Source organism: Porites lutea, chromosome 6 (genome assembly GCF_958299795.1).
Source record: "Porites lutea chromosome 6, jaPorLute2.1, whole genome shotgun sequence".
Taxonomy (NCBI): Eukaryota; Metazoa; Cnidaria; class Anthozoa; order Scleractinia; family Poritidae; genus Porites; species Porites lutea.
In genome coordinates, this window is record NC_133206.1 from 20,265,254 (window position 1) to 20,284,141 (window position 18,888).

General features: G+C 42.0%; 1 long non-coding RNA gene across 1 annotated transcript; it reads right to left on the minus strand.

Moving 5' to 3' along the window:
- Positions 1 to 5,877: 5,877 nt before the first annotated feature.
- LOC140941321 (uncharacterized) lies at positions 5,878 to 7,535 on the minus strand. Its single transcript, XR_012166446.1, has 3 exons — positions 7,495 to 7,535; positions 7,073 to 7,142; positions 5,878 to 6,531 (listed from the first exon to the last, which is right to left on the minus strand). It is a non-coding gene; the product is annotated as an uncharacterized lncRNA (long non-coding RNA).
- Positions 7,536 to 18,888: the final 11,353 nt, after the last annotated feature.

Sequence of the window (18,888 nt, forward strand, 5' to 3'; positions counted from 1 at the left end):
CTCACATCAGTGTTTCTTTCAGTAAAACTCCTGTTGTTTGCATAAAAAGGTGCTCATGTTTAAGCGAACTGTGAACTTTCAAGGGTTATCGAAACCCGCTTATGCTAACATCAATCATGCTTATTGAATTGGCAGAGACACAAATTAGGAAAAGCATAACAATCGATCACGCACGCGCGTGGAGTTAGCCCAGTTAATTGTGCAAAACTCGGAGTTTTTCAATACGTATACGAAGAAATTCTGTGCTTGGCCGAGAGCACTCAGGTTAAATGGTACAAATGTCTAGTTTAAAGGAAAGTCAAAGTCAAATTTGCAAACAAACAAGGCAGGCAGCCAAAAAAGAGGATTACAGGACATTCTAGGGTTTACCCAAGGATTTACCCGATTCTACTGTTTTATGACCTTTCAAGAGCGTTGTGTCTTTGGTTTGCTTTTATTCTGACTATTTGTTTTGATGGACTGTTCTCAGAATTTCGCATAAAGGTGACGGGAAACAGTCTCTTTTTTTCCTTTGCCTTTCTTCTCATTAGCAGTTTTGTTGCCCACTTCAAGTATCGTCTTTTTTGCTCGGAATTGTGGCTGGCCAACTTTTTAGGAAAGGAACAAATTTAATATTCAAAGAGTCGTAGGTAAACAGCAAAATTGGCAGTGGATTTCTCCCCAAAATGTTACCTTTTTTTCTTGGGAGTAACTATGTCAGGGTTAGTCAGAATATCCATGACAAGGCATTGCTGAAAAGATCTGTCTTTGCTGACCTTAATGCTCACCAATTTATTAACTTAAAAGGAAAGCTAAATGGGTCCAGGAAGAAAAATATGCATCGTTCCATATGGAACGGAAACAACCAAAGCAGTCGTGGAAGGGTTAATGGACTCTTGACGAGCTTTAAGTGACTTAAGAGTCACTAAGTCTAAGGCTGGCAAACTGATGTGCCCAAGAGCTAATCAGTTTAACTTGGAGATAGGGGAATTGTTCTAACTGAACACTCTCTTGAGCTTCAAGATTGGGGAGAATAGAATAGTCTATGCTGTCGAAATTGACAAGTACCAATTAAAGAACCTATTGAATGCTAGCGGTAAAACTACCTGCTTGGACCAAGCATACAAAACAGGAACATCAGCGTAGGTAAAACTCAAGGTCAGCTTTCAATTATCCCTGAACATGCCTACTTCAAAGAACTACGACTAATGTTAACAAATTAAATCCTTCAAATAGACGATACTTTCCAAAAAGATAGGAACTATAACCATGTGGGTTATACATTGAATTTCATTGGATTATCAACTGTTTATTAATAAACTAGCACGTGCTACAAAACAATCACTCGGATACCCTAAACATAAGAGAAAGCTTAAAATACCAATCTCAAAAACAAAACTAACAACAATTACTTCGTAACACTTTTTACATGTATAGGGCTGTATTAAGGCGCGAAAACATTTCAATATTTTTTTGGAATTTCGAGTTCAAGTCGTCATTTTCTCATGAAAAATTGTTTTAATTTTTTACACAATGAGAAGAAAACATATTTGTCAAGACAAATGCCACTAAAATGTTCGAAAATGTACAAAGGTCTATTGGTGTCGCCCAAAATGGGGGAGCTTTAGCATCTACAACGGCGATGGCAGGGAAAACGTCACGCAAAGAGTGAATTCCCGCTGCTTTGGCTTCTTCGCTATTATTCCATCTCCTGTTATTTCAGTGTCAAATGTTGGCCAATTTTTCTGAAGTTGAATTCTAAAGGTTTTATCTAAGTTAGGAAAAAGAAAAAACAAGTCGTTTTCTTGTGTTCACGTCCTTCATAAAACGTGAATTTGGAAAGTTTCACGTAGTAGTCGCGCAACGACAGCAAAGAAATGAACAAAAAACGTTATTCACGTACAAAGCAAGTTGATGTTTTGTCGTTCTCGTTACCGTCGCCGTTGTTGATCCAATAAAAGCTCCCTATTCACGTCCGTGAACATTCTCTATTGTTTTATTCGAGTCAGGTTGACAGTACAAGTGTTGGTTGTTCCACCGGTGCACTTGCAGTAGCACAACAAGATCACCCCATTATCGCAAACTATGGTTTGAGTAAAATCTTCGTACTCATGGCTTTCCATCTCATCCCAGACCTCCTTTCCTCCGCTCCCCACTCCAAGCTTATTGGATCCTATGTCTGGATTGGAGAAGGCAATTGTGACCTCGGTGTCATTCATGTTATAGGTAACGTACCCTGAACATCCCGCCAAAGCGCCGTCTCTTTCATAGCTGAGGACTGTTTGATGATCGTTTGCGTTAATAGTCGGAGGCCATGTGAAACCATCCGCGACTCGTCCACTGTCATACCAATCCAGCACATACGTCATAGGGAATTGCGTTTCATTGGTGATTTCCACTAGACAATTATGTAGCTTCACCATTATGTGTCTATAAGGTTTAAAAGGACTACTTTTTTATTCTAGTAATGGTTTATGGGAGGCCGATATGCAAGTAGTCTGCTACACAGCCGTTTTTAGGGTCGTCACGCAACGCTCCTCCCAACAACAGTTTGCGTGACGACACTAAAAACGGCTGTATAGCAGACTAATATGCAAGCAAACAAAAAAAATCCATTTTTAGCCCTCCTGCCTATAAGCTTCTCTTTCACCCGCAAACCTCATATTTTTAGTCCTTTTTCTTCTCTCAAGAGCCTTAATGGCTCTTGTTCTCTCTATCTCCGGTCGAATGCTGGATGGGAGCACCCTGTAACGCAATTCAAAAGAGAAATGAACTACATTGTAGCTTGAATGTCACGAAAAGCGTTCATAATCGGTCATGGCTTGTTTAGACTGCGAATGAAGACTTATTTCTGGTCGTCGCTGAATTACTTAGGTTCATAGGGAGAATCACAGGAGAGATATCTGCAAGAACCTTCTAGATGCATTTTCAAGAGGCTTTGTCGAAACATGAATTTTACGAGCTCTGCAGACAGAAGAGTTACGATATTGCCTATACTTACAAAAATATCGTATTTATACGTCATGTTATCACATTTACGCTTCATACAAACCTTTTTATACCCAGAAAGAGAAAAAGTATCGCTGTTAACAACAGATGGCTCACAGACTCGTCAGTTGTATCCGAGAAATTGAAAGGAAAAGAGGAAATCAAAATCCTCGAGGATTATTATGTTATGACCTGGAACAATCGAGGATGGACTCAAGATGAAGTCATCTGACTACACTTGAAAGGTGTAACGTTTCATTTCTGGCCTGGTACCCCGGGGGGGGGGGGGCACTTGGGTATTTTTTGGGTGGGTATGTGCCGCCCCGGACTCCAAATTGGCACCCCGTTCTAGAAAAAATTTCCCCTAAAATTGATACCCCGTTCTAAAAATGGGCCAATTTTTTATACCCCGTTCTAGTATTCGCCCTAAAACTGATACCCCCTTCTAGAAATTGGCCAATTTTTTATACTCCGTTCTGGGGTGCAACAAGAGTACAACAGTTTGCTTGTTAACGCATTGAACCGTTTTTTTAAAAGCAATCTGTCCTTGAATACTTTCAAGTGGCTGCTTACAAAAGTGGAGCTTTCGTGCGTTCGAAATTTTATACCCCGTTCTAGAAAACGCCTCTGAAATGGATACCCCGTTCTAAATCAGGAGCTTCAAAATCACGACCCCTTTGGGCGGCACATACCTGTATAGGTAATGTATGGGAGTACCCCCCCCCCCCCGGGCCTGGTACCTGCCCATTCCAGGCTCCGTAGTGGGAAGAAAGGATCAGAAAGGCGAAAAACGGCGGGGATGAAACAGCAAAAATTGGCGAGGGAAGCGAGCCGAGTGAAGGACCCTTTCCGCTTCCCAGACTACCGCTCTTCTCGCTTCGCTCGCTTACTTTTTTTTCCTCCCTCGCCAGGAGCTTCCGGCCCTCGCAGATTTTTTTTTCGCCTTTTTCCCCCTTTGCGGAACCTGGTCCCAAGCTTTTTCAGGATAATTTTACGTTTTTGTGAAACTGCCCACCTAGCTACCCCTCACCTAAGCCAACATTTTGCCCTAAGTAAGAACTAAGTGTTAACGTTGGTTTAGGGGAGGGGTAGGTGGGCAGTTTCCCAGAAACGTAAAATGATCCCTTTTTGTTACTGATTAAACATCCTGTTCCTCTGACGAAAGTAATTTTTATTAAAAAAATTATGGGGGTAGCAGGGACTGTTTAGAAACAATTAAATATCCTAGCCAAAGTTGTTCGAAACATGGTAAGCTTTAATTCCGGATTAACAGAAATCAAAACATGAGTTGTCAGAACGAACGCTGGACGGCTAAGTACATCAATTCCAAGTCAAATCCGGGATGGATCTTTTTCTCAGAACCAAAATTTCTTGGATGCAGAGATTGCCAAATTTTCTTACCCGTGGTGCTCCGCTACGCGCACTTCGCGCGCGCGAGAGCTCCCAAATAATAGCATGATTTGTACGTGATATTTAGCATAAATACCACTCGTAATATTTCAAAATTGTCTCAAATTTCACTGGTCGAACCGCTCGTGAAACTACGTATAACAATGGACTACCTCTGGAGGTGGACTGACCAACCACTTTTTCCTCCTTGCCCTAAACGTTCCATTTATATATTTACACCGAAATTGCAGGAAATTTTGACATAATGGAAAGCGAGCAGTAAAGAGCACATGCACATAAAAAGTAAATACATTAATAAATAAATTGCTTACATGGCCTTGCTTATGCTCGTCGCTTTTATCTGCCAAAGACCACCCTTTCTGTTGATTTTAGTTCTCTGTTAACAAGGGGAATCAAGAAAGTTTGCAAATTCACTAGAAACTAACAACATGCACAGGCTACTTCAACAAGACGTGAGGCGTGATACGTTAGGTTGAGACAAAACAAACGTTACAGCTGTCCTTATTAGGGACTGTGCAATAATTACCTGGAGGGGGGGGGGAGGTTGAAAAATTAGAGGGGGGGCTATAGGAGAAAATGACAACAAGAGAGAGGGGGGGTTGGATGGAAAATTTAATACATACTGGGGAGGGCATTACTTTTTCATTCCTTTTTGCAAACTAGAAAAGTAGTAGAAGAGTTATTAGAGTTCAAATATAAATACTAACATTGGAATAAAACTGACAAATTTATCAACTCTAAGGTGTTCTGATCTATGAACTGTTATTTTCCTATCTGTCATGCAGTAGGAAAGGAATGCCTCTGTTATATATGTTAAAACAGTGCTACTTTATTAGCACTAGGATTTAATAAAACAGGAAACGTTAATCAAAAGTTGCAAAAGTAGCACTATAATGTTATTCAATGAAAAAGAAACATGCCAATGTTAGCACACATGGCATCATAATTTAGCAGAATGAAAAACCCAACTGTTGAAATTTTAATAGCGATACAAATTTAAAGTATGGTAATTAAAACACAGTATGATTAAATCGAGCTTCAAAAAAACAGTTCAATCAGACAGGAATTCCTGAGTTCTCACCCACGCACGCGGGAACCTTAGTGCCAGAGATGGTGTACTGAAGATGAGGTATCTCCCAATTCATGCGAAGACGATCGCGACACAAGCTCAGAATCCAGTGATTCTGATGACTCTTCAAATGACTCTTCGACATACGTCGAAGAGTTATTTGAAGTGATGTTTGTACCGGAGGAAGAAATCCAACAAGTAAACGAGGTATGAGGGAATCGATGGGAGGAGACTTTTTTTAGGGGGGGGGGGGGGTAAGCCTTAATATTATCATTATGCGAGAGGGGGTTGAAATTAATTTTTGCTTAACGAGAGGGGAGTATGACTTAGTTTTAGGGCATATTTCACCCATTTCCCAACTCCCCCCCCCCCCCCTCCAGGTAATTATTGTACAGTCCCTTATCCGGTGAAAAAAAGTCTAGTCTAGTTTGTTTGAAGTTGTGATTTATCTGAAAAGAAAAACAACAACTTACTAAGCCAATGAGGAACTGCAGTTTATTCAATTTTGCATCGCAAAGCAAAGATTTTAAGAGTTATATTTTACACCTTCTAACGCATTTCATTCACGCAGTTTTTTTTTTCTTAACCTTTCATGATGGCTCTATGGTTGACTACTGAAAATAGTATCATGCACGATGACTGTTACTCTACACTACAAGCTATCTTCTTGTCTTAGAACATTTTTTTACAGACTCCTTATGTTCAGTAATAACGAAACCTGATTCAGCCATTTATATTGAACCTTGGCCAGTACCCCAATTTATTGGCTACACAGCGGATATAATCACTTTCGTTTCTCCTCTGGTCATGTTCCTCAATCCATTTTACACGCAAATGAATTCCACCATTTTCTGCGAAATTCTTCTTGACGAACTTGTCTATGGCCAAGTCTTGTCTTTTGTGTTCGACCATCCTCCGATGAATATCGTTGCTTCTACCAACATACACTACCTCTGTACTGGTGCGGGGATGGGTGGTCCCTATAACATAGATCCCCTCTATGTGAGGAATTTGGCCTACGTTGTAGTTACTCCAACTTTTCTTCAGCAATCGTGTGCATATGTTTTCCATTTTCAGGCCTGAAACTGAAACATATACCAGGGATCAATAGCGCCTTTCTAGAAAAAAATAACTGTGTTTTTTAGCGAGCCAAAGAAAACCTGTCCTACCGATTTCATTTGAAAAATCATTACATGTATAGATCGGCATCCAGGTAGAGGTACATGATCAAAATGCTCCAGTTTGCGAATAAGGGAAAAAAAACACAAAATGAAATCAATCTTGCGTGACTTTCCAAGAAAGCCACTTCTTTAATTACTTATAAAGATTCCAAGAAAATTATTGTTATTGTACTTTTCATTTCAACCAAAGTTGCAGCGACTAGCCTAACGTATGATGCCAAGATGATTATACTTCATTAATTTAAGCAGATGAAGGTCCAAGACCTCGAGCACCGTTTCTTCTCAAGAGATTGATCGAAACGTTTCGATAAACACAAAACTCAGGCACAACATTGACCCGCCGTATGGAAGCATAATGTTTAATGCATTGTATTCCCACGTTGGCCTTATACTTGTCAAAAACTTCATTTTATACAAAAGCAGAGACTGAGGTGTTTCTCATTACCTTTATACTGTGTACAATGAGCAAACAAACCTAAGACGTCCCACGTCTGCTTTCTAAGCGCTCTGTAAATCTGAAAAGAAAATAATGGGTCAAAAAAAATCGGAATAGTTCTTATATAATGGTATCTTCGTCCGATATAACAGTAACTGTCGTTAAACCGCTAATGGGGTGGAAAATTTGCAATATGTCACATACTGAAGTCTGTTTAAGGGCGTGAAAATGAAAATGGCGCGCGAGCTGGCTTCAGGGGCATAGAAATTCACTAATAATAGAATTTGACCCTCTTCAGAATTTGCTTTCTCTCGGTCTTCAAGAAGGAGCCCAGAAAGTTTTTACAATAAGACAGGAAGTGAAATAAAATTTCTTATGACGTACAGAGTAGCAAATAGAAAAATAAGCTTTGTAGAGAATATCAACCTTACCTCAGAAAATCCGGCTATGTAATTGACGATTTGAATTTGAATTGCCCGCCGTTTGGAGTGAAAATTTATAGGCTTCATGACGTAATCGTTTCCTTCGATTCTGACCAATCACAACCAGGCTTCAAAAGGACTAAAAATATTTCAAAAATAAAAAAAGGGATATTTCCCTGCGATAAAAATGCTCCATAAATAACACTTGCTGGGGTCAATTTAATGAATAAACTTTTACACGTGTAATTTACAAGTGTAGCCATTGTTGTAGAGTCTGAGAACAATAACTACAATTGTAAATTACACGTGCAAAAGTTTTATTAAATTGACCCTTGGTTAATCATGATGATGGAAAAATCTAGTTCGCTGTCTATAAGCAAGAGTGTATAAGGCAAGGCGGATATCTCTATATCGCTTACGGCTTCAATATATTTTAATGTATTTTTATTGTAGTTCAATAGAAATTAAACTTTCTTCAGAAAAGCTGATGTAACGTATGTTTTTCGCTCTTTTCTAAATAGACAACAAAACTTTAGAGGGCAAGGTTGAGCAAACCTCTCTGTGATAATTCAGTTACATTTTAAGCATCAGCCGATTGCTTTTAAACCAATCGGAAGCGACTTTCCAAGAATGCGAAAGGGCTTTATCATTTTATTAAAACATCAAGATAATAAAAAAGCGCGGAAGTTATCCACTATTTCACCCGTTTTAAGCCTCTCGCTCACCTGCCTATACTCCAACTTTCCAAGGACAAAACAGAAATTAAGAAAATCATTCTTCCCCCGGATCAACATTTTCTGATCAGGAGCCTATCACGCTCCTGTCTGATGCAATAAAATAAAGCATTTGCCGCCGCAATCACCTGAACATAGGTCAAGGGGGTTTCCCGTCCTTCCTTGAGATGCCAACAACCCTCAACGAAACCGCAAATGGGAATTTTCCCTGCAATAGAAGAGGTCATAGAAGCTTTGTTATAAAACGTGCTGTTATTGACTCGAGATCTCGCGTTTCCAACCTCTCTTCTATTATGTTCAATCGATCAGCGACTGATATCAAAAGTGTGAGACACGTTTAAGAAATGACGCCATATGTAGTTTTGAAATGCTGATGCAGCAATTTCAGTTTCCCGCTCTTTTTCAAAATGCAAAACAATTGAGGGCAAGAATAAGCAAGTACCAGCTGCACGTGAATCAACTGACGTTTAGGTTGCTTACCATTTACAAAAAGGTTCCGGAAAATCCCGTTGTGAAAGTAACTGTAAATGGATCACGACGCTTTCCATCGTACCAGGGAAACTTTCCTGGAGCAACGGAACATCTGAAAAGGTAGTCCTCTTGTTCCAAACGGAAATTCGTGTTTCATTTCTTCAACACTCTTTGACGGCTTAATTCTTCGTCTTGATACTGTGACATTTTAGGACATTAACTAACACCTCAATTCTTCGTCTTCATATCTGACATACTGCGACATTTATTATGGAACATCATAACCGCCCTATGGTTCTTTTTGTCTTTATATTTGGCGCTTGCTTATTATACATGGTGTTTTTAATTCAATATGTTAGGCACTTTCTTGATTATATTTGGTGTTAAACGTTTTGTATTCGGTATTAAATTCATCTTGTTAGATGCTTTTCTCAGTATAGTTCAGTGCTTATTTTGTTGTATTCTGTGCTTAATTATTAAATTTGGTTCTTTATTTCCACGAGCAGTCTTTTTTCTTGGTCCATCGAGCAAAACGCGCGAGACACGCAAATGACCACGCGCGTGACCGAAGGCCCGTGACGGGAGAGGTAGTTTACTGGCCAATAGTTGTTGATAGATATTTACTCCACTAACTTCCAAAGTTAAGACCGCTTTTGCCGTTTTGACCATATCTGCCTTTGCTGAACGTGAGGTTATCTATTCTTACGGGCTTCCTTTTTTTTCTTATAATGTCATGATCCTTGTAAAAAAAGGCTTTTACACCTCTGTTTCTTGGCAACTCCCCACCTCCTGACCTCACCCCTCCGCCAGGCATGGCAGTTACCCAAGTTTTGACCGAGTGGAGCTTGGGACCAGGGGAGACCAAGATGGCGCCTGATAATGGCGCCTTTTTTGTTCAACTTCAAATCGAATCGGAATGCGCAAGGATTTTGCAACAAAGCGGCTTGGTCTTTCAGTTCAGTGGTTTATTAACTTCTGGATCATTTAACTGTGATGAAAAGAAAGTACTTTATTCTGAACAGAAAGGCTCAAGTCCGTGCACAAACCCTAGTCTATGGTGACAAAGCACTGATCTTGCACTGCATGGAGAATGTTGATCAAAGTACAGGTAAGATGTAACGCTTTAATTACGCTTACAAGGAAGTTTTAGAGCTAACGAAACTTCATAGTAGTAGCTTAGCTACGAATTTTAAATTATGTATTGTCAGAATTGTTTGGGTTAAGAGGGGTCAGCTAGGGATAGGTGGGTAGTCAAAATGTTGTGTGTTGGTATACTTTACATTTCCTAAGTCACGTGCCCAATTTCTTAGCTAGTGCTGGTAGAAATGGAAAGCTACAGAGCGATTAATTTTTTGTCCATTTTTTTGTGGTCTCCATCCTGTTACCCCTAACAGTGACCAGAATCTAATTTTTCCTCATGGTAGCACAGGTTGCCCAAGCTCAGTGTGTGAGTTTAATCATTAATACATGTAGTTTCATATTTGCATAATTTAAAATGGCCGTGAATATAAAGGATTTGTATGGGAATTCAGGTAAAAGATTCAAGTAGATAAATACTCGCTAGAATGTTCAATAAAATGCAGCTTACCGTATTTACTTTGCTTGTTTTTGCTTGCTGTGTAGTTTCCACACTTGGGGTTAAAGGAAATCGCTTAAATCACAGTGCATCGGGAAAATAACCGCACAGCAAGCAAAGACAAGCAAAGTAAATACAGTAAGCTGTATTTTATGTATTTTATGTAATAAGGACCTGTTAGTGAGATCTGTTGTCACATTTTACAAAATACAAATTACAGCAGGGAAGTCGACATGTCTCTGCTTTAATTTGTATTTTGTTTCCATTTTTCATTCACCAATATTCTCTTAATGGCCATTTCTCCTTCTCTCCTCCTGTTCCCTGTCTTTGTTTGTTGCCATTACTATCACCACAGTGGAAACTCTATGGGGACACCCTCTGGACATGAAAAAAGTTTCCATTTCTGGAGCTGGCCATTTACAAGAACGGTGCTCAGTATGGGAGCTTGCCCGACTACAAATAAGCATAGAAAATGCAAAAATCCTGTTAGTTAGTGTTTGGCTATGCTGTTGTTCTGACAATGTTGTAATTCAGTCACAAGCATAAAATTCAAGGGGTGTTTTGAAGTATAACTGGAGTGTATACAAAGAAAAAAAAAACAGCAAGGCTGACATAAATTCATTGTCACCACGAACAGTGTTATAAAGTTGACATAATAAGATTCCATTTGTTCAGGTGTCTGCTTACAGTAGCTTAAAACGAAGCTAAAATCTAACTCATAAACCCTGAAAGTGTCCACAGCTGTCTGGCACAGAGATTGTCCACTTATGGGAATGTAAAAATAGAGAGTTTTTATGGGAGTTGAAACATGCTTTTTGTAAAGGCAGCCATAAGTAGAACTGTTCACTTAAGACAGTGTCCGCTTCCACTGTATTTCTATTACTCCAGTGAATTTATGTGTCCTAGCCTTCTTTCCCTAAGCAACTCCCTTGTCTCCCTTCATCCTTCCCTATGTGTCTTTTGTTTCCAATATTTATTTTGCCTTTATGTGCTTTTATCTCTGTGTATGCCACTCACATTGTTCCCGTTCCATTATCTTGTAGCCATTATTTTCATTCAACAGCTTGTACCTATAAACCTTTGCTTTCTCTAATAGACCCCTTCAGATTTCCTGTCCCCATTTTGTTCCTGGCTTTGTTGTTTCCATAAATATATTCCTTTGACTAGTACCCCCTCTTTCTTTTTTACCTTGTTTCCCTTCTCAATTTTGTTGTAATAATTATTCCATGCACCACTTATTTGCCCTTGTTATTTTCCCCTTTTGTTCAATTTTTATCCTGTTTTGTTAGATTTGTCATCAGCTGTACCACCTTTTTACCCTTTCCTTGTTTCATTTATTTTTATCCCACTGTCCAATGCTGCCTCACTCATGTCGACTTTGCATTGTCTGTACCACTTCTATCTATCCTAGCTCTACCCTATACCTTTTACTGCCTGTCTGTTTTGTCCTATCACCAATATTCTCTCCCTCTCATGCCTCTCCTTCCCCAGTTCTTCTTTCCTTCTCCTTTGTTCCTCCTGTTTCCCTCATTTGCTAGTTTTTCTGTGCACAGACCTTAGCCCAATGAAAATAGAAACGTGCAAGACTCTAAGGTCTCAGGTGAGGTGCCCTTCCCTTTCTACCCTTCCACCATTCTGAAAAGATAAACACTTTGGTTGGTCATTGCTAGAGATTGTTAGGTACCTTGCTAGCCACTTAGTTGTTCATTTTTGCCTAACGAGAGTCAGATCAGTGAAAGTGTAGTGTGCTGCCCCTGGCCTACAGTTGTCATCATCTGAGAAGACTGGAGCATCTAACCATTTGCAGATGTCAGAAAAAAAGCAGCACTTTCTTGTCAGTTAATTCTAAGGCCCAGTTATTAAAACAGATTAATTAGGCGCTGTTTGGCAAACCACCCTCTACATGTAAATGTAAATCATTTTAACTTTGCTGTTAATAGCATCAAGAAGGCTAGTACAGCCTAGACTAGAGAGACAGTTATATACTTGAAATGAACACCTTCTAAACAGATCTAAATTCTTACTGAGCCTCTTAAACCACCATTTAGACTTTTTAAATAATTACCTTTCAGTGTTAGTTTGGGCTGGTGAACCCTTTAACATGACTATTGTTGTGAAGTCTGGGACTTCAGCTGACTAGTGAAGTGAATTCCGTTATTTCATTCACCACTAATCCCCCACCCCCGTTCTTTTTTAATCCCTTTATAGCTGACACATGGCTGTGTCCCCTTGATTTTTTGGTCTTTAAGTGACTTTTTGATTTGTTGCAGTCAAAAGTGTAATGGACTGATGGCTGACAGTTGTTACCCTGAAGAGTAACAAAGAGAAGACAGAATCAAAATGTAAGTTTTAGATTACATCCTTCCTGACAGTTGTTCCTCATACATTGTAATAATTTCTTGAGGCTTGTTAAAATTGTTTCTGGGGCGTAGCAACCTGTTCAGATGCTACGCATGTACATAACTAAACGAAATGAAAGTACTGAAATGATATGCAGTACAATAAAGAAAAGTATAGCAAAGCAAAGCAAATAAATATGCCTGAGAGGGCTAAGGTGATTGGGGAGACTACAATAACTAGGATGATTGAGGATGACTAGGGTGACTGGGATGGCTGGTATCACCAGGATGACTAGGGTGACTAGGATGACTGGGATGGCTGGTATTACTACAGTGTAGGATTACTAGGGTGACTTGGATGGCTGGTATTACTGGGATTACCAGGATGACTACGATGACTGGAATGAGAGGCTGAGGTGACTAGAGTGACTGGAATGACAGGAATGACTAGGACCAAATTATTATTGTGGGATGTATACATGTATGAAGGCTAAAATGACTGAGGTGACTAGAATATTTTTCAATGGTTGCTTTTCAATAATGTGTGACTGATATACATGTAATTGGGTTGACTGGGATGACTGGATGATTAGGATGACTACAATAACTACGATGACTAGGATCGATGAGTAGGATGACTAAGTGAAGTGAAGTGATGCCTAAGGCAGTGTTCTCCTCATCAGGAGGTAACTGGTAAAATTTACCGCCTAAAGCAACACTTCTTACCGCCTGCAACCGCTTGAAGGTTTACTTAAATTAAATGAGTAATTTTAAAAAATACGCAAGTTGTGATGTGATCTGATTCTCACAAGAAAATGAATGAATATGGGGAAAAGTACTAAAGTATACACAGCTTTTCTTTTTCTGGGCCACGCATTTTGGAAAAACATTGAAGACATTATTGGAATTAGATATTTAATTAAATTGTTGTCTTAATATGACAATGGCCAATTTGCTTAAAATAGGTCTTAAAATGAGGGAATGACGTTTCAGAGAACTTAGCTCGTAAATTTCCCAGCAAGGGCAGGGCCATGTCCCTCACTCCACCATGAGATTGTGCCTCTGGCACATATTTTTTGCCTTATACCGGCCATGAATGGTCCCTTACCTGAGGGACATTTTATGCAAGTTTAAACTCATCGCTAATGATGAGCTTGGGAGCTGGTACCTTAAAGGTTAGTGAGGGGCCAAATGCAATAAGCAGAGAGGAGGTATCCATGGCAACCCTGGAAGCGGGAACCACCCCAAGAGCAGCCACTAACCGGCACCGTCACACTGAATAAATTCAGTGGAGATACTTACCTAAGAGAATACTTACCAAACCACCAGGCAGGGAGGGAGGAGAGGGAGCAAGAATCCGCAATGATTCGCAAGAAGGCAAACATTGATCCGCTACGATCAGCAAGAATCCGCAATGATTCGCAAGAAGGCTAAAAATGATCCGCTACGATCAGTAAGCAACAGCGAAGACGGCAAGAATCCGCAATGATTCGCAAGAAGGCAAACATTGATCCGCTACGATCAGCAAGAATCCGCAATGATTCGCAAGAGGGCTAAAAATGATCCGCTACGATCAGCAAGCAAAGCTACAATGCAAAGCAACACTAGCAAAAGGGCACACAAGGAGCCCTGCAATTCCCCGCGGGCCGCCCCGTAGGTCACATACTGAAGTGGGAGAAGACTGCTGGCCAACTCGCTCGAGTTTAACTTTGCCTAAATGATATTTAGCCACATTTAAACTCATCGCTAATGATGAGCTTGGGAGCTGGTGCCTTAAAGGTTAGTGGGGGGCCAAATGCGATAAGAAGAGAGGAGGTATCCATGGCAACCCTGGAAGCGGGAACCACCCAAAGAAACCCGTCTCCAGGTGCTTGGAGAACGGAGGGACCCGTCAACAGGGTGACTTGGTACCTCCGATCACCCAAACAAATCCCCAAGCACCAAACAACTCCCACAGCTGCGCAAATTACGAAGGCACTAACCTACAATTTTGTAGCTGATCCGCAAGCTGAAATAGGCAAAAAGTCCTGAACCAGGACAGATGGCTGCCAAGCAAGCTACCCCGGGAAGCAGTGAGGATTGTGCAGTGACGGGATTCTGCATGGAACTGTGGAACGCGCTGAAGCTAGTTTTTGTGAGAATGCAACTAGCGAGTCAGCTAGTGATGTCATTGTAAGCAGGCTGCACCACTGCAATTTTGCTTCTGTAATAAATCTTTCTTTCTTTTGGTTGGGTATCCAAGGTTGCCTAGCAACAATGTGGCGACTACGCTCCAATAATCTAGCTGATCCGCCAGCTGAAATAGGCAAAAGGTCCTGAACCAGGACAGATGGCTGCCAAGAAAGCTACCCCGGGAAGCAGTGAGGACTGTGCCGTGAAGGGATTCTGCATGGAACTGTGGAACATGAAGCTAGTTTTTGCGAGAGTGCAGCTAACGAGTCAGCCAGTGTCCTAATACAAAGCTGATAAGCGTTATTGGGCCAATGGCCCATTGATTCAGAATCCCACTGCCAGCAGCGACAGTGGCAGCTCCAATACGAAAGCTAGGGGAGAAGGAATTGCCCGGTATCTGAGCTGAAGTTATGATCTGCCTAAGCCAATCTGTAATAATAGTGCGGGTGAGAGGCTGCCATTCGCAAACAAAAACAAGGGGCCAGAAGAATACCCCCTAGAAGCAGGGAGTATCATGATAGCGTGCACTGCAAAGAGAGGATGCTTGTCAAGGCCAATGTGAATGAAAAGAGCCTTTCCGGGACGGGTCTGTCTTGGAGCCCTTGATTCGTATGCGCAAGGATGATGCGGCCGATGAAGAATCCACTGCGAAGTCCGGGACACTCAAGTGGAGGGATGACGAGTAGCTAGATAGGGTAGGTACCATGAACTCAGAGGCACACAGGAAGCCTAAGTACCCCAGAAACGAGCTGCCCCGAACATCTGATGATCTGGAGGGCTGAGATCCAAAGACTGCGAGATAACTAGCATCAATTAATCTCATCCATTATAAGCAGCCGCATGGACGAAGGAGTATCCTGACAGCGCTTGATGCCATGAATGTCCCTTTGCAGGCGGAGAAAATCTGCAAGCAGATGCGAGCACCCCTGATCCATGTGGAGAGCTCTAAAGCCTGATAAATTAACCTTAATCAACAAATGCTGGAGAGTCCTGGCCAGAAACACAACAATTAGACAAGGAGTCCATTCGTCCATTAAGCATGAAGACCTTGATGGGTGCAAGTTGCCAAGCTGTCAGCAGAAGGAAATGAATTTCACTTGGCCTGACGCATAGGAATGCCGAATCAAGGGAGCCAGGCCACGAGTACAAAAGGAGTAGCACTGCTGTTCTAAATCAGGGAAGTCAAGTCGGTAAGCAGGACGAGAGGACTCCGCATCGAAGCTGGACAAGGCTGAGTATTTGGAGCCAGCTGCCTGGATTCCTGCCAAGGACAATGAGAGCGAGCATCAGCACTCTGATTCATAACGCCTTGCACATGTTGGGAGAAGCTATGACGTACCACCACGAGCAGCAAAATGCGAAGCAACCGCATTAAGCAGGGAACTTTAGAAGTCCTAGCATTCGAGATGTGGACGACAGCATCGTGGTCAGAGCGAAAGAGTACATGCTTTCAGTCCCAGTGGTGGCACCAAAAAACATGGGAAGCAATTTCTGCTAGGAACAGCTCCTGATAAGCGATAGATTGCTGCTGCTGAGCAGGAACCGGGGACCCAGAAGCCCTTTAGGACGTTTAATAGCCCAGTGATCCAGCTGCATCCAAAGGAACTGCCACATCAGCTTTAGGGAGCAAGCCTGGAAGGAGCCAAAAACTAACCCCATTCCACTGTGACAAGAACTGATGCTACCAAAGCGAGTTCAGATGACACTTCCTGTTGAGGCTAATCAGGTGATCCTTCTTGTGGAAGCAGCACAAAAGGTCGATCATGCAATGTAGGAAGGCGCTTCCTGGCCACACCACATTGGCAGCATAATGTAGATGGCCAAAGAGGGGCTCCAGTTTGCATCTGTTGCACCACCTACGCGGAAGCCACGAGCTTATCAGGCCCTGCAAGGCCGATAGTTTGTCTGCTGGCAAGCGGGCAGCGTGATTGATAGAATCAAATTCAATTCCCAGTACTACAAGCAACGTTGCAGGGCCCTCACGGTTCTCAAATGGAGAGCTAGGCCTGGCCATTTGCAAACTGCTAGCGCGGTACTCATGTTGTGCACACAGTGTGGGGAGGGGGAGACAGCGGCCACGAAGTCATTCAGAGCAAAGCAAGACACAAAGCGCCCTCGCGAAAGAGAATTGATAATTTAGTCACGTGATGTCGCCCGGAACACTCGAGGATCGTAAGCAGAGTCATTTGGCTTTGGTCATAACTCTTTCTTTCTATTGGTTTGGTATCCGCACTTGCCTAGCAACAGTCATGACAGCGTCCCAATTGAGCTCAGTAGCGTGATGTCATTGTCAGCAGGCTGCACCGCTGCAATTTTGCTTCTGTCATAAGTCTTTCTTTCTTTTGGTTTGGAATCCAAGATTGCCTAGCAACGATGTGGCAACTACGCTCCAACTGACTGACTTTTTTTTTTTTTTTTTTTTTGCCTGTTTTGGCCGCCAAGAAATGATTTTGGCTAGAAATATTGACTGCAGAAACATTGAAGCAATTTGGGCCAGTAGCTTCAAAATAAGAGCAAAAATCGAGATACAAGAGCATTTTTCAGTGCATCTCACTTCGCAGACGAGTTTGTGGATGTCCTGCGATATGGTTCTCCAGAGTGTTTTGATCAGTTTGGCTTTTTACCGTCGAAACCTCGTCTTTTTTTTTTTGAAATCTAGTTTGGAATTCAATTCACACTGTGGCCAACCCAAGTGTATTGGTGTCCTGGTTTCCTCGCAGATAGATCAAAGTTCCTGCTCTGTACTGCGGCAAAGGAACAATAATTTCCAAGCAAATTGTACTGTTGTCAGGTTGCAGTTTTTTTTTTTTTTTTCATATGGCCGCCAACATAATGCTAAATATGTTTCCTAATACACTTTTAAATAACACCATACAAATTGTAAAAAAGCAGAAAAATAAGAGAAAGAACAAAGCACAGACCTTCACGATGATGTTGGCAGTGGGTCGCCCAACCAGTTCCTAACCTCGCCCGACGGGGCTTAACTTGAAGGGGAGCTACTAAAACATTGAGTTTCGCGAGGGTAATTGCAAGATACGCATTTATTATCTAAATAATGATGCAATGCAATTGAGTTAAAGAGCAAGGGGTAGAACGCTTGGACATGAAAAGCTTACCAGTCTCAAATTTGTTGCGGCTGCGTGCTTGCTGGAGGCCCAATCGTACGCTAACCGTACGCGGCCGGTGAACTGGCCATAGGTCTGCAAGATCAACAGCTAATAAAGTAAGAGATCCTTCCAGCGGTGGGGAAAAATGACGTCAGCACGAGACAATACACTAAAAAGGCCTCCAGCCAACCGCCAATATCGTCCATATGCCGGTTTTGGCTTTTTAGACGCTCGGGGCGAAGGAGCAACGGGCGATACCGGCGGCGAAAAAGTTGACACAAAGAAGGGACAACAAAGTTTGGCCTACCTTGCAATTGGTTAACCGATCCGATGCTGGTAGCAGAAATTGGTGGGAAACCAAGACTAGACGCAGCCAGATCCAAAGCTTGAGAACGCAAACGAATGTCGTGGGTACGCCCCCAGCCACGCTTGAGGCTGCCGGAACGCTTGTTGTAGATGTAGTTTGTTCGGCTGAGAGCGCTGATTTAACGGCTGCGACCACGGAGGCGCGGCCAAAAGGCAAAGGACGGCACGTCCGGAACGCTAGTCAGATGCGATGGGCTCCCAAAAATCGTTCGCAGAAGAAGGAGGAACTTCTGGAATGGCACTCGTTGTCAAAGTGGGCAGTCGTGAATCCAGCGGCAAAAACCGGCAGCAAGGCGGCTGTTTGTGTTACGTAGAGACATGCTGTGAGTAAAAACGGTGTGTAACGGCGAAGACGGCAAGAATCCGCAATGATTTGCAAGTAGGCAAACATTGATCCGCTACGATCAGCAAGAGTCCGCAATGATTCGCAAGTAGGCAAAAATTGATCCGCTACGATCAGTAAGCAACAGCGAAGACGGCAAGAATCCGCAATGATTCGCAAGAAGGCAAACATTGATCCGCTACGATCAGCAAGAATCCGCAATGATTCGCAAGAGGGCTAAAAATGATCCGCTACGATCAGCAAGCAAAGCTACAATGCAAAGCAACACTAGCAAAAGGGCACACAAGGAGCCCTG